The following is a 13,315-nucleotide window of genomic DNA, read 5'->3' as shown; positions in this document are numbered from 1 at the left end:
TCATAAAGACACCAAGAGTACAGAGTATGCTTCAATGTCAAGATATGGTGATGTCCAATTAACTAGGTATTTTTTGTATAAGTATTATGAGAAATGAGCATTTATTATGAAACTGTGCAGGTGATATAGTTATACCTGTGAGCAAATATCACATTACAGAAGGTGGATGACAGACTTGGCAATTTGTTTCTTTTATGGTGTTTCATTTGGTAAATTTCATCTTCAAAATGGTAATTGACCCCGAAGTGATTTGAACACGCAACCTTCTGATCTGGAGTCAGACGCGCTACCGTTGCGCCACGAGGTCATTTATGAGCAATGGTTTGTTTACTGATTGCGGTGCTTTAGACGATAAATATACTTTCTGTAAAAACTGAATCAAGAATTTGGTTATTGATAAGCAAACAAGCCCACATCTTTGCTTCCATAACCAAAGAATATGACTGTTTGTCTTTCCTTAAATGTAGTCATTATTCTTAGCAAAATAAGTAAGCTGAAAGGAAAAATTGATCAAAAAAATAAAATTACTTCTAAATGTCTTACAAAATAAAGTAATTGTTGGTGTTAGCACTTATGTAAAATTTTGAAGTTGTAAGTGACCGGAATTGAAATGATGCAAAATGAAACAAAACTTAATCATAAAGAAACCAAGAGTACAGAGTATGCTTCAATGTCAAGATATGGTGATGTCCAATTAACTGGGTATTTTTTGTATAAGTATTATGAGAAATGAGCATTTATTATGAAACTGTGCAGGTGATATAGTTATACCTGTGAGCAAATATCACATTACAGAAGGTGGATGACAGACTTGGCAATTTGTTTCTTTTATGGTGTTTCATTTGGTAAATTTCATCTTCAAAATGGTAATTGACCCCGACGTGATTTGAACACGCAACCTTCTGATCTGGAGTCAGACGCGCTACCGTTGCGCCACGAGGTCATTTTTGAGCAATGGTTTGTTTACTAATTGCGGTGCTTTAGACGATAAATATACTTTCTGTAAAAACTGAATCAAGAATTTGGTTATTGATAAGCAAACAAGCCCACATCTTTGCTTCCATAACCAAAGAATATGACTGTTTGTCTTTCCTTAAATGTAGTCATTATTCTTAGCAAAATAAGTAAGCTGAAAGGAAAAATTGATCAAAAAAATCAAATTACTTCTAAATGTCTTACAAAATAAAGTAATTGTTGGTGTTAGCACTTATGTAAAATTTTGAAGTTGTAAGTGACCGGAATTGAAATGATGCAATATGAAACAAAACTTAATCATAAAGAAACCAAGAGTACAGAGAATGCTTCAATGTCAAGATATGGTGATGTCCAATTAACTGGGTATTTTTTGTATAAGTATTATGAGAAATGAGCAGAATGGGCATTTATTATGAAACTGTGCAGGTGATATAGTTATACCTGTGAGCAAATATCACATTACAGAAGGTGGATGACAGACTTGGCAATTTGTTTCTTTTATGGTGTTTCATTTGGTAAATTTCATCTTCAAAATGGTAATTGACCCCGACGTGATTTGAACACGCAACCTTCTGATCTGGAGTCAGACGCGCTACCGTTGCACCACGAGGTCATTTATGAGCAATAGTTTGTTTACTGATTGCGGTGCTTTAGACGATAAATATACTTTCTGTAAAAACTGAATCAAGAATTTGGTTATTGATAAGCAAACAAGCCCACGTCTTTGCTTCCATAACCAAAGAATATGACTGTTTGTCTTTTCCTTAAATGTAGTCATTATTCTTAGCAAAATAAGTAAGCTGAAAGGAAAAATTGATCACAAAAATCAAATTACTTCTAAATGTCTTACAAAATAAAGTAATTGTTGGTGTTAGCACTTATGTAAAATTTTGAAGTTGTAAGTGACCGGAATTGAAATGATGCAATATGAAACAAAACTTAATCATAAAGAAACCAAGAGTACAGAGTATGCTTCAATGTCAAGATATGGTGATGTCCAATTAACTGGGTATTTTTTGAATAAGTATTGAGAAATGTGCATTTATTATGAAACTGTGCAGGTGATATAGTTATACCTGTGAGCAAATATCACATTACAGAAGGTGGATGACAGACTTGGCAATTTGTTTCTTTTATGGTGTTTCATTTGGTAAATTTCATCTTCAAAATGGTAATTGACCCCGACGTGATTTGAACACGCAACCTCCTGATCTGGAGTCAGACGCGCTACCGTTGCGCCACGAGGTCATTTTTGAGCAATGGTTTGTTTACTGATTGCGGTGCTTTAGACGATAAATATACTTTCTGTAAAAACTGAATCAAGAATTTGGTTATTGATAAGCAAACAAGCCCACATCTTTGCTTCCATAACCAAAGAATATGACTGTTTGTCTTTCCTTAAATGTAGTCATTATTCTTAGCAAAATAAGTAAGCTGAAAGGAAAAATTGATCAAAAAAATCAAATTACTTCTAAATGTCTTACAAAATAAAGTAATTGTTGGTGGTAGCACTTATGTAAAATTTTGAAGTTGTAAGTGACCGGAATTGAAATGATGCAATATGAAACAAAACTTAATCATAAAGAAACCAAGAGTACAGAGTATGCTTCAATGTCAAGATATGGTGATGTCCAATTAACTGGGTATTTTTTGTATAAGTATTATGAGAAATGAGCAGAATGGGCATTTATTATGAAACTGTGCAGGTGATATAGTTATACCTGTGAGCAAATATCACATTACAGAAGGTGGATGACAGACTTGGCAATTTGTTTCTTTTATGGTGTTTCATTTGGTAAATTTCATCTTCAAAATGGTAATTGACCCCGACGTGATTTGAACACGCAACCTTCTGATCTGGAGTCAGACGCGCTACCGTTGCGCCACGAGGTCATTTATGAGCAATAGTTTGTTTACTGATTGCGGTGCTTTAGACGATAAATATACTTTCTGTAAAAACTGAATCAAGAATTTGGTTATTGATAAGCAAACAAGCCCACATCTTTGCTTCCATAACCAAAGAATATGACTGTTTGTCTTTCCTTAAATGTAAAGTCATTATTCTTAGCAAAATAAGTAAGCTGAAAGGAAAAATTTATCAAAAAAATCAAATTACTTCTAAATGTCTTACAAAATAAAGTAATTGTTGGTGTTAGCACTTATGTAAAATTTTGAAGATGTAAGTTACCGGAATTGAAATGATGCAATATGAAACAAAACTTAATCATAAAGACACCAAGAGTACAGAGTATGCTTCAATGTCAAGATATGGTGATGTCAAATTAACTGGGTATTTTTTGTATAAGTATTATGAGAAATGAGCATTTATTATGAAACTGTGCAGGTGATATAGTTATACCTGTGAGCAAATATCACATTACAGAAGGTGGATGACAGACTTGGCAATTTGTTTCTTTTATGGTGTTTCATTTGGTAAATTTCATCTTCAAAATGGTAATTGACCCCGACGTGATTTGAACACGCAACCTTCTGATCTGGAGTCAGACGCGCTACCGTTGCGCCACGAGGTCATTTTTGAGCAATGGTTTGTTTACTGATTGCGGTGCTTTAGACGATAAATATACTTTCTGTAAAAACTGAATCAAGAATTTGGTTATTGATAAGCAAACAAGCCCACATCTTTGCTTCCATAACCAAAGAATATGACTGTTTGTCTTTCCTTAAATGTAGTCATTATTCTTAGCAAAATAAGTAAGCTGAAAGGAAAAATTGATCAAAAAAATCAAATTACTTCTAAATGTCTTACAAAATAAAGTAATTGTTGGTGTTAGCACTTATGTAAAATTTTGAAGTTGTAAGTGACCGGAATTGAAATGATGCAATATGAAACAAAACTTAATCATAAAGAAACCAAGAGTACAGAGAATGCTTCAATGTCAAGATATGGTGATGTCCAATTAACTGGGTATTTTTTGTATAAGTATTATGAGAAATGAGCAGAATGGGCATTTATTATGAAACTGTGCAGGTGATATAGTTATACCTGTGAGCAAATATCACATTACAGAAGGTGGATGACAGACTTGGCAATTTGTTTCTTTTATGGTGTTTCATTTGGTAAATTTCATCTTCAAAATGGTAATTGACCCCGACGTGATTTGAACATGCAACCTTCTGATCTGGAGTCAGACGCGCTACCGTTGCACCACGAGGTCATTTATGAGCAATAGTTTGTTTACTGATTGCGGTGCTTTAGACGATAAATATACTTTCTGTAAAAACTGAATCAAGAATTTGGTTATTGATAAGCAAACAAGCCCACATCTTTGCTTCCATAACCAAAGAATATGACTGTTTGTCTTTTCCTTAAATGTAGTCATTATTCTTAGCAAAATAAGTAAGCTGAAAGGAAAAATTGATCACAAAAATCAAATTACTTCTAAATGTCTTACAAAATAAAGTAATTGTTGGTGTTAGCACTTATGTAAAATTTTGAAGTTGTAAGTGACCGGAATTGAAATGATGCAATATGAAACAAAACTTAATCATAAAGAAACCAAGAGTACAGAGTATGCTTCAATGTCAAGATATGGTGATGTCCAATTAACTGGGTATTTTTTGTATAAGTATTATGAGAAATGAGCAGAATGGGCATTTATTATGAAACTGTGCAGGTGATATAGTTATCCCTGTGAGCAAATATCACATTACAGAAGGTGGATGACAGACTTGGCAATTTGTTTCTTTTATGGTGTTTCATTTGGTAAATTTCATCTTCAAAATGGTAATTGACCCCGACGTGATTTGAACACGCAACCTTCTGATCTGGAGTCAGACGCGCTACCGTTGTGCCACGAGGTCATTTATGAGCAATGGTTTGTTTACTGATTGCGGTGCTTTAGACGATAAATATACTTTCTGTAAAAACTGAATCAAGAATTTGGTTATTGATAAGCAAACAAGCCCACATCTTTGCTTCCATAACCAAAGAATATGACTGTTTGTCTTTCCTTAAATGTAGTCATTATTCTTAGCAAAATAAGTAAGCTGAAAGGAAAAATTGATCAAAAAAATCAAATTACTTCTAAATGTCTTACAAAATAAAGTAATTGTTGGTGTTAGCACTTATGTAAAATTTTGAAGTTGTAAGTGACCGGAATTGAAATGATGCAATATGAAACAAAACTTAATCATAAAGAAACCAAGAGTACAGAGTATGCTTCAATGTCAAGATATGGTGATGTCCAATTAACTGGGTATTTTTTGAATAAGTATTATGAGAAATGTGCATTTATTATGAAACTGTGCAGGTGATATAGTTATACCTGTGAGCAAATATCACATTACAGAAGGTGGATGACAGACTTTGCAATTTGTTTCTTTTATGGTGTTTCATTTGGTAAATTTCATCTTCAAAATGGTAATTGACCCCGACGTGATTTGAACACGCAACCTCCTGATCTGGAGTCAGACGCGCTACCGTTGCGCCACGAGGTCATTTTTGAGCAATGGTTTGTTTACTGATTGCGGTGCTTTAGACGATAAATATACTTTCTGTAAAAACTGAATCAAGAATTTGGTTATTGATAAGCAAACAAGCCCACATCTTTGCTTCCATAACCAAAGAATATGACTGTTTGTCTTTCCTTAAATGTAGTCATTATTCTTAGCAAAATAAGTAAGCTGAAAGGAAAAATTGATCAAAAAAATCAAATTACTTCTAAATGTCTTACAAAATAAAGTAATTGTTGGTGGTAGCACTTATGTAAAATTTTGAAGTTGTAAGTGACCGGAATTGAAATGATGCAATATGAAACAAAACTTAATCATAAAGAAACCAAGAGTACAGAGTATGCTTCAATGTCAAGATATGGTGATGTCCAATTAACTGGGTATTTTTTGTATAAGTATTATGAGAAATGAGCAGAATGGGCATTTATTATGAAACTGTGCAGGTGATATAGTTATACCTGTGAGCAAATATCACATTACAGAAGGTGGATGACAGACTTGGCAATTTGTTTCTTTTATGGTGTTTCATTTGGTAAATTTCATCTTCAAAATGGTAATTGACCCCGACGTGATTTGAACACGCAACCTTCTGATCTGGAGTCAGACGCGCTACCGTTGCGCCACGAGGTCATTTTTGAGCAATGGTTTGTTTACTGATTGCGGTGCTTTAGACGATAAATATACTTTCTGTAAAAACTGAATCAAGAATTTGGTTATTGATAAGCAAACAAGCCCACATCTTTGCTTCCATAACCAAAGAATATGACTGTTTGTCTTTCCTTAAATGTAAAGTCATTATTCTTAGCAAAATAAGTAAGCTGAAAGGAAAAATTGATCAAAAAAAATCAAATTACTTCTAAATGTCTTACAAAATAAAGTAAATGTTGGTGTTAACACTTATGTAAAATTTTGAAGATGTAAGTTACCGGAATTGAAATGATGCAATATGAAACAAAACTTAATCATAAAGACACCAAGAGTACAGAGTATGCTTCAATGTCAAGATATGGTGATGTCCAATTAACTAGGTATTTTTTGTATAAGTATTATGAGAAATGAGCATTTATTATGAAACTGTGCAGGTGATATAGTTATACCTGTGAGCAAATATCACATTACAGAAGGTGGATGACAGACTTGGCAATTTGTTTCTTTTATGGTGTTTCATTTGGTAAATTTCATCTTCAAAATGGTAATTGACCCCGACGTGATTTGAACACGCAACCTTCTGATCTGGAGTCAGACGCGCTACCGTTGCGCCACAAGGTCATTTTTGAGCAATGGTTTGTTTACTGATTGCGGTGCTTTAGACGATAAATATACTTTCTGTAAAAACTGAATCAAGAATTTGGTTATTGATAAGCAAACAAGCCCACATCTTTGCTTCCATAACCAAAGAATATGACTGTTTGTCTTTTCCTTAAATGTAGTCATTATTCTTAGCAAAATAAGTAAGCTGAAAGGAAAAATTGATCAAAAAAATCAAATTACTTCTAAATGTCTTACAAAATAAAGTAATTGTTGGTGTTAACACTTATGTAAAATTTTGAAGATGTAAGTTACCGGAATTGAAATGATGCAATATGAAACAAAACTTAATCATAAAGAAACCAAGAGTACAGAGTATGCTTCAATGTCAAGATATGGTGATGTCAAATTAACTGGGTATTTTTTGTATAAGTAGTATGAGAAATGAACATTTATTATGAAACTGTGCAGGTGATATAGTTATCCCTGTGAGCAAATATCACATTACAGAAGGTGGATGACAGACTTGGCAATTTGTTTCTTTTATGGTGTTTCATTTGGTAAATTTCATCTTCAAAATGGTAATTGACCCCGACGTGATTTGAACACGCAACCTTCTGATCTGGAGTCAGACGCGCTACTGTTGCGCCCAAGGTCATTTATGAGCAATGGTTTGTTTACTGATTGCGGTGCTTTAGACGATAAATATACTTTCTGTAAAAACTGAATCAAGAATTTGGTTATTGATAAGCAAACAAGCCCACATCTTTGCTTCCATAACCAAAGAATATGACTGTTTGTCTTTCCTTAAATGTAGTCATTATTCCTAGCAAAATAAGTAAGCTGAAAGGAAAAATTGATCAAAAAAATCAAATTACTTCTAAATGTCTTACAAAATAAAGTAATTGTTGGTGTTAGCACTTATGTAAAATTTTGAAGTTGTAAGTGACCGGAATTGAAATGATGCAATATGAAACAAAACTTTATCATAAAGAAACCAAGAGTACAGAGTATGCTTCAATGTCAAGATATGGTGATGTCCAATTAACTGGGTATTTTTTGTATAAGTATTATGAGAAATGAGCATTTATTATGAAACTGTGCAGGTGATATAGTTATACCTGTGAGCAAATATCACATTACAGAAGGTGGATGACAGACTTGGCAATTTGTTTCTTTTATGGTGTTTCATTTGGTAAATTTCATCTTCAAAATGGTAATTGACCCCGACGTGATTTGAACACGCAACCTTCTGATCTGGAGTCAGACGCGCTACCGTTGCGCCACGAGGTCATTTTTGAGCAATGGTTTGTTTACTGATTGCGGTGCTTTAGACGATAAATATACTTTCTGTAAAAACTGAATCAAGAATTTGGTTATTGATAAGCAAACAAGCCCACATCTTTGCTTCCATAACCAAAGAATATGACTGTTTGTCTTTCCTTAAATGTAGTCATTATTCTTAGCAAAATAAGTAAGCTGAAAGTAAAAATTGATCAAAAAAATCAAATTACTTCTAAATGTCTTACAAAATAAAGTAATTGTTGGTGTTAGCACTTATGTAAAATTTTGAAGTTGTAAGTGACCGGAATTGAAATGATGCAATATGAAACAAAACTTAATCATAAAGAAACCAAGAGTACAGAGTATGCTTCAATGTCAAGATATGGTGATGTCCAATTAACTGGGTATTTTTTGTATAAGTATTATGAGAAATGAGCAGAATGGGCATTTATTATGAAACTGTGCAGGCGATATAGTAATACCTGTGAGCAAATATCACATTACAGAAGGTGGATGACAGACTTGGCAATTTGTTTCTTTTATGGTGTTTCATTTGGTAAATTTCATCTTCAAAATGGTAATTGACCCCGACGTGATTTGAACACGCAACCTTCTGATCTGGAGTCAGACGCGCTACCGTTGCGCCACGAGGTCATTTATGAGCAATAGTTTGTTTACTGATTGCGGTGCTTTAGACGATAAATATACTTTCTGTAAAAACTGAATCAAGAATTTGGTTATTGATAAGCAAACAAGCCCACATCTTTGCTTCCATAACCAAAGAATATGACTGTTTGTCTTTTCCTTAAATGTAGTCATTATTCTTAGCAAAATAAGTAAGCTGAAAGGAAAAATTGATCAAAAAAATCAAATTACTTCTAAATGTCTTACAAAATAAAGTAATTGTTGGTGTTAGCACTTATGTAAAATTTTGAAGTTGTAAGTGACCGGAATTGAAATGATGCAATATGAAACAAAACTTAATCATAAAGAAACCAAGAGTACAGAGTATGCTTCAATGTCAAGATATGGTGATGTCAAATTAACTGGGTATTTTTTGTATAAGTATTATGAGAAATGAGCATTTATTATGAAACTGTGCAGGTGATATAGTTATCCCTGTGAGCAAATATCACATTACAGAAGGTGGATGACAGACTTGGCAATTTGTTTCTTTTATGGTGTTTCATTTGGTAAATTTCATCTTCAAAAAGGTAATTGACCCCGACGTGATTTGAACACGCAACCTTCTGATCTGGAGTCAGACGCGCTACCGTTGCGCCACGAGGTCATTTATGAGCAATGATTTGTTTACTGATTGCGGTGCTTTAGACGATAAATATACTTTCTGTAAAAACTGAATCAAGAATTTGGTTATTGATAAGCAAACAAGCCCACATCTTTGCTTCCATAACCAAAGAATATGACTGTTTGTCTTTCCTTAAATGTAGTCATTATTCTTAGCAAAATAAGTAAGCTGAAAGGAAAAATTGATCAAAAAAATCAAATTACTTCTAAATGTCTTACAAAATAAAGTAATTGTTGGTGTTAGCACTTATGTAAAATTTTGAAGTTGTAAGTGACCGGAATTGAAATGATGCAATATGAAACATAACTTAATCATAAAGACACCAAGAGTACAGAGTATGCTTCAATGTCAAGATATGGTGATGTCCAATTAACTGGGTATTTTTTGTATAAGTATTATGAGAAATGAGCATTTATTATGAAACTGTGCAGGTGATATAGTTATACCTGTGAGCAAATATCACATTACAGAAGGTGGATGACAGACTTGGCAATTTGTTTCTTTTATGGTGTTTCATTTGGTAAATTTCATCTTCAAAATGGTAATTGACCCCGACGTGATTTGAACACGCAACCTTCTGATCTGGAGTCAGACGCGCTACTGTTGCGCCCCAAGGTCATTTTTGAGCAATGGTTTGTTTACTGATTGCGGTGCTTTAGACGATAAATATACTTTCTGTAAAAACTGAATCAAGAATTTGGTTATTGATAAGCAAACAAGCCCACATCTTTGCTTCCATAACCAAAGAATATGACTGTTTGTCTTTCCTTAAATGTAGTCATTATTCTTAGCAAAATAAGTAAGCTGAAAGGAAAAATTGATGAAAAAATCAAATTACTTCTAAATGTCTTACAAAATAAAGTAATTGTTGGTGTTAGCACTTATGTAAAATTTTGAAGTTGTAAGTGACCGGAATTGAAATGATGCAATATGAAACAAAACTTAATCATAAAGAAACCAAGAGTACAGAGTATGCTTCAATGTCAAGATATGGTGATGTCAAATTAACTGGGTATTTTTTGTATAAGTATTATGAGAAATGAGCAGAATGGGCATTTATTATGAAACTGTGCAGGTGATATAGTTATCCCTGTGAGCAAATATCACATTACAGAAGGTGGATGACAGACTTGGCAATTTGTTTCTTTTATGGTGTTTAATTTGGTAAATTTCATCTTCAAAATGGTAATTGACCCCGACGTGATTTGAACACGCAACCTTCTGATCTGGAGTCAGACGCGCTACCGTTGCGCCACGAGGTCATTTATGAGCAGTGGTTTGTTTACTGATTGCGGTGCTTTAGACGATAAATATACTTTCTGTAAAAACTGAATCAAGAATTTGGTTATTGATAAGCAAACAAGCCCACATCTTTGCTTCCATAACCAAAGAATATGACTGTTTGTCTTTTCCTTAAATGTAGTCATTATTCTTAGCAAAATAAGTAAGCTGAAAGGAAAAATTGATCAAAAAAATCAAATTACTTCTAAATGTCTTACAAAATAAAGTAATTGTTGGTGTTAGCACTTATGTAAAATTTTGAAGTTGTAAGTGACCGGAATTGAAATGATGCAATATGAAACAAAACTTAATCATAAAGAAACCAAGAGTACAGAGTATGCTTCAATGTCAAGATATGGTGATGTCCAATTAACAGGGTATTTTTTGTAGAAGTATTATGAGAAATGAGCAGAATGGGCATTTATTATGAAACTGTGCAGGTGATATAGTTATCCCTGTGAGCAAATATCACATTACAGAAGGTGGATGACAGACTTGGCAATTTGTTTCTTTTATGGTGTTTCATTTGGTAAATTTCATCTTCAAAATGGTAAATGACCCCGAAGTGATTTGAACACACAACCTTCTTGATCTGGAGTCAGACGCGCTACCGTTGCGCCACGAGGTCATTTATGAGCGATGGTTTGTTTACTGATTGCGGTGCTTTAGACGATAAATATACTTTCTGTAAAAACTGAATCAAGAATTTGGTTATTGATAAGCAAACAAGCCCACATCTTTGCTTCCATAACCAAAGAATATGACTGTTTGTCTTTCCTTAAATGTAGTCATTATTCTTAGCAAAATAAGTAAGCTGAAAGGAAAAATTGATCAAAAAAATCAAATTACTTCTAAATGTCTTACAAAATAAAGTAATTGTTGGTGTTAGCACTTATGTAAAATTTTGAAGTTGTAAGTGACCGGAATTGAAATGATGCAATATGAAACAAAACTTAATCATAAAGAAACCAAGAGTACAGAGTATGCTTCAATGTCAAGATATGGTGATATCCAATTAACTGGGTATTTTTTGTATAAGTATTATGAGAAATGAGCATTTATTATGAAACTGTGCAGGTGATATAGTTATACCTGTGAGCAAATATCACATTACAGAAGGTGGATGACAGACTTGGCAATTTGTTTCTTTTATGGTGTTTCATTTGGTAAATTTCATCTTCAAAATGGTAATTGACCCCGACGTGATTTGAACACGCAACCTTCTGATCTGGAGTCAGACGCGCTACCGTTGCGCCACGAGGTCATTTTTGAGCAATGGTTTGTTTACTGATTGCGGTGCTTTAGACGATAAATATACTTTCTGTAAAAACTGAATCAAGAATTTGGTTATTGATAAGCAAACAAGCCCACATCTTTGCTTCCATAACCAAAGAATATGACTGTTTGTCTTTCCTTAAATGTAGTCATTATTCTTAGCAAAATAAGTAAGCTGAAAGGAAAAATTGATCAAAAAAATAAAATTACTTCTAAATGTCTTACAAAATAAAGTAATTGTTGGTGTTAGCACTTATGTAAAATTTTGAAGTTGTAAGTGACCGGAATTGAAATGATGCAATATGAAACATAACTTAATCATAAAGAAACCAAGAGTACAGAGTATGCTTCAATGTCAAGATATGGTGATGTCCAATTAACTGGGTATTTTTTGTATAAGTATTATGAGAAATGAGCATTTATTATGAAACTGTGCAGGTGATATAGTTATACCTGTGAGCAAATATCACATTACAGAAGGTGGATGACAGACTTGGCAATTTGTTTCTTTTATGGTGTTTCATTTGGTAAATTTCATCTTCAAAATGGTAATTGACCCCGACGTGATTTGAACACGCAACCTTCTGATCTGGAGTCAGACGCGCTACTGTTGCGCCCCAAGGTCATTTTTGAGCAATGGTTTGTTTACTGATTGCGGTGCTTTAGACGATAAATATACTTTCTGTAAAAACTGAATCAAGAATTTGGTTATTGATAAGCAAACAAGCCCACATCTTTGCTTCCATAACCAAAGAATATGACTGTTTGTCTTTCCTTAAATGTAGTCATTATTCTTAGCAAAATAAGTAAGCTGAAAGGAAAAATTGATGAAAAAATCAAATTACTTCTAAATGTCTTACAAAATAAAGTAATTGTTGGTGTTAGCACTTATGTAAAATTTTGAAGTTGTAAGTGACCGGAATTGAAATGATGCAATATGAAACAAAACTTAATCATAAAGAAACCAAGAGTACAGAGTATGCTTCAATGTCAAGATATGGTGATGTCAAATTAACTGGGTATTTTTTGTATAAGTATTATGAGAAATGAGCAGAATGGGCATTTATTATGAAACTGTGCAGGTGATATAGTTATCCCTGTGAGCAAATATCACATTACAGAAGGTGGATGACAGACTTGGCAATTTGTTTCTTTTATGGTGTTTAATTTGGTAAATTTCATCTTCAAAATGGTAATTGACCCCGACGTGATTTGAACACGCAACCTTCTGATCTGGAGTCAGACGCGCTACCGTTGCGCCACGAGGTCATTTATGAGCAATGGTTTGTTTACTGATTGCGGTGCTTTAGACGATAAATATACTTTCTGTAAAAACTGAATCAAGAATTTGGTTATTGATAAGCAAACAAGCCCACATCTTTGCTTCCATAACCAAAGAATATGACTGTTTGTCTTTTCCTTAAATGTAGTCATTATTCTTAGCAAAATAAGTAAGCTGAAAGGAAAAAT

The 13,315-nt window shown here is 33.4% G+C and overlaps 18 non-coding genes across 18 annotated transcripts; all 18 read right to left on the bottom strand.

Annotated features, from left to right (window-relative positions):
• Nucleotides 1–235: 235 nt before the first annotated feature.
• TRNAW-CCA (transfer RNA tryptophan (anticodon CCA)) lies at nt 236–307 on the bottom strand. Its single transcript has one exon. It is a non-coding gene; the product is annotated as a tRNA-Trp (tRNA).
• A 564-nt stretch (nt 308–871) lies between these two features.
• TRNAW-CCA (transfer RNA tryptophan (anticodon CCA)) lies at nt 872–943 on the bottom strand. The gene has a single exon. It is a non-coding gene; the product is annotated as a tRNA-Trp (tRNA).
• Nucleotides 944–1,516: 573 nt separating this feature from the next.
• On the bottom strand, nt 1,517–1,588 carry TRNAW-CCA (transfer RNA tryptophan (anticodon CCA)). Its single transcript has one exon. It is a non-coding gene; the product is annotated as a tRNA-Trp (tRNA).
• A 563-nt stretch (nt 1,589–2,151) lies between these two features.
• Nucleotides 2,152–2,223, bottom strand: TRNAW-CCA (transfer RNA tryptophan (anticodon CCA)). Its single transcript has one exon. It is a non-coding gene; the product is annotated as a tRNA-Trp (tRNA).
• A 573-nt stretch (nt 2,224–2,796) lies between these two features.
• On the bottom strand, nt 2,797–2,868 carry TRNAW-CCA (transfer RNA tryptophan (anticodon CCA)). Its single transcript has one exon. It is a non-coding gene; the product is annotated as a tRNA-Trp (tRNA).
• Nucleotides 2,869–3,434: 566 nt separating this feature from the next.
• TRNAW-CCA (transfer RNA tryptophan (anticodon CCA)) lies at nt 3,435–3,506 on the bottom strand. Its single transcript has one exon. It is a non-coding gene; the product is annotated as a tRNA-Trp (tRNA).
• A 573-nt stretch (nt 3,507–4,079) lies between these two features.
• Nucleotides 4,080–4,151, bottom strand: TRNAW-CCA (transfer RNA tryptophan (anticodon CCA)). Its single transcript has one exon. It is a non-coding gene; the product is annotated as a tRNA-Trp (tRNA).
• Nucleotides 4,152–4,725: 574 nt separating this feature from the next.
• TRNAW-CCA (transfer RNA tryptophan (anticodon CCA)) lies at nt 4,726–4,797 on the bottom strand. The gene has a single exon. It is a non-coding gene; the product is annotated as a tRNA-Trp (tRNA).
• A 564-nt stretch (nt 4,798–5,361) lies between these two features.
• Nucleotides 5,362–5,433, bottom strand: TRNAW-CCA (transfer RNA tryptophan (anticodon CCA)). Its single transcript has one exon. It is a non-coding gene; the product is annotated as a tRNA-Trp (tRNA).
• A 573-nt stretch (nt 5,434–6,006) lies between these two features.
• Nucleotides 6,007–6,078, bottom strand: TRNAW-CCA (transfer RNA tryptophan (anticodon CCA)). Its single transcript has one exon. It is a non-coding gene; the product is annotated as a tRNA-Trp (tRNA).
• Nucleotides 6,079–6,645: 567 nt separating this feature from the next.
• TRNAW-CCA (transfer RNA tryptophan (anticodon CCA)) lies at nt 6,646–6,717 on the bottom strand. The gene has a single exon. It is a non-coding gene; the product is annotated as a tRNA-Trp (tRNA).
• A 1,200-nt stretch (nt 6,718–7,917) lies between these two features.
• TRNAW-CCA (transfer RNA tryptophan (anticodon CCA)) lies at nt 7,918–7,989 on the bottom strand. The gene has a single exon. It is a non-coding gene; the product is annotated as a tRNA-Trp (tRNA).
• Nucleotides 7,990–8,562: 573 nt separating this feature from the next.
• Nucleotides 8,563–8,634, bottom strand: TRNAW-CCA (transfer RNA tryptophan (anticodon CCA)). The gene has a single exon. It is a non-coding gene; the product is annotated as a tRNA-Trp (tRNA).
• Nucleotides 8,635–9,199: 565 nt separating this feature from the next.
• On the bottom strand, nt 9,200–9,271 carry TRNAW-CCA (transfer RNA tryptophan (anticodon CCA)). Its single transcript has one exon. It is a non-coding gene; the product is annotated as a tRNA-Trp (tRNA).
• A 1,208-nt stretch (nt 9,272–10,479) lies between these two features.
• TRNAW-CCA (transfer RNA tryptophan (anticodon CCA)) lies at nt 10,480–10,551 on the bottom strand. Its single transcript has one exon. It is a non-coding gene; the product is annotated as a tRNA-Trp (tRNA).
• Nucleotides 10,552–11,125: 574 nt separating this feature from the next.
• TRNAW-CCA (transfer RNA tryptophan (anticodon CCA)) lies at nt 11,126–11,198 on the bottom strand. Its single transcript has one exon. It is a non-coding gene; the product is annotated as a tRNA-Trp (tRNA).
• A 564-nt stretch (nt 11,199–11,762) lies between these two features.
• On the bottom strand, nt 11,763–11,834 carry TRNAW-CCA (transfer RNA tryptophan (anticodon CCA)). Its single transcript has one exon. It is a non-coding gene; the product is annotated as a tRNA-Trp (tRNA).
• Nucleotides 11,835–13,042: 1,208 nt separating this feature from the next.
• On the bottom strand, nt 13,043–13,114 carry TRNAW-CCA (transfer RNA tryptophan (anticodon CCA)). The gene has a single exon. It is a non-coding gene; the product is annotated as a tRNA-Trp (tRNA).
• Between the last annotated feature and the right edge of the window lie 201 nt (nt 13,115–13,315).

Source organism: Pseudophryne corroboree, chromosome 6 (genome assembly GCF_028390025.1).
Source record: "Pseudophryne corroboree isolate aPseCor3 chromosome 6, aPseCor3.hap2, whole genome shotgun sequence".
Lineage (NCBI taxonomy): Eukaryota > Metazoa > Chordata > Amphibia > Anura > Myobatrachidae > Pseudophryne > Pseudophryne corroboree.
The sequence above is the reverse complement of the archived record's forward strand: the minus strand, read 5'-3'. Positions and strand labels throughout refer to the sequence as shown.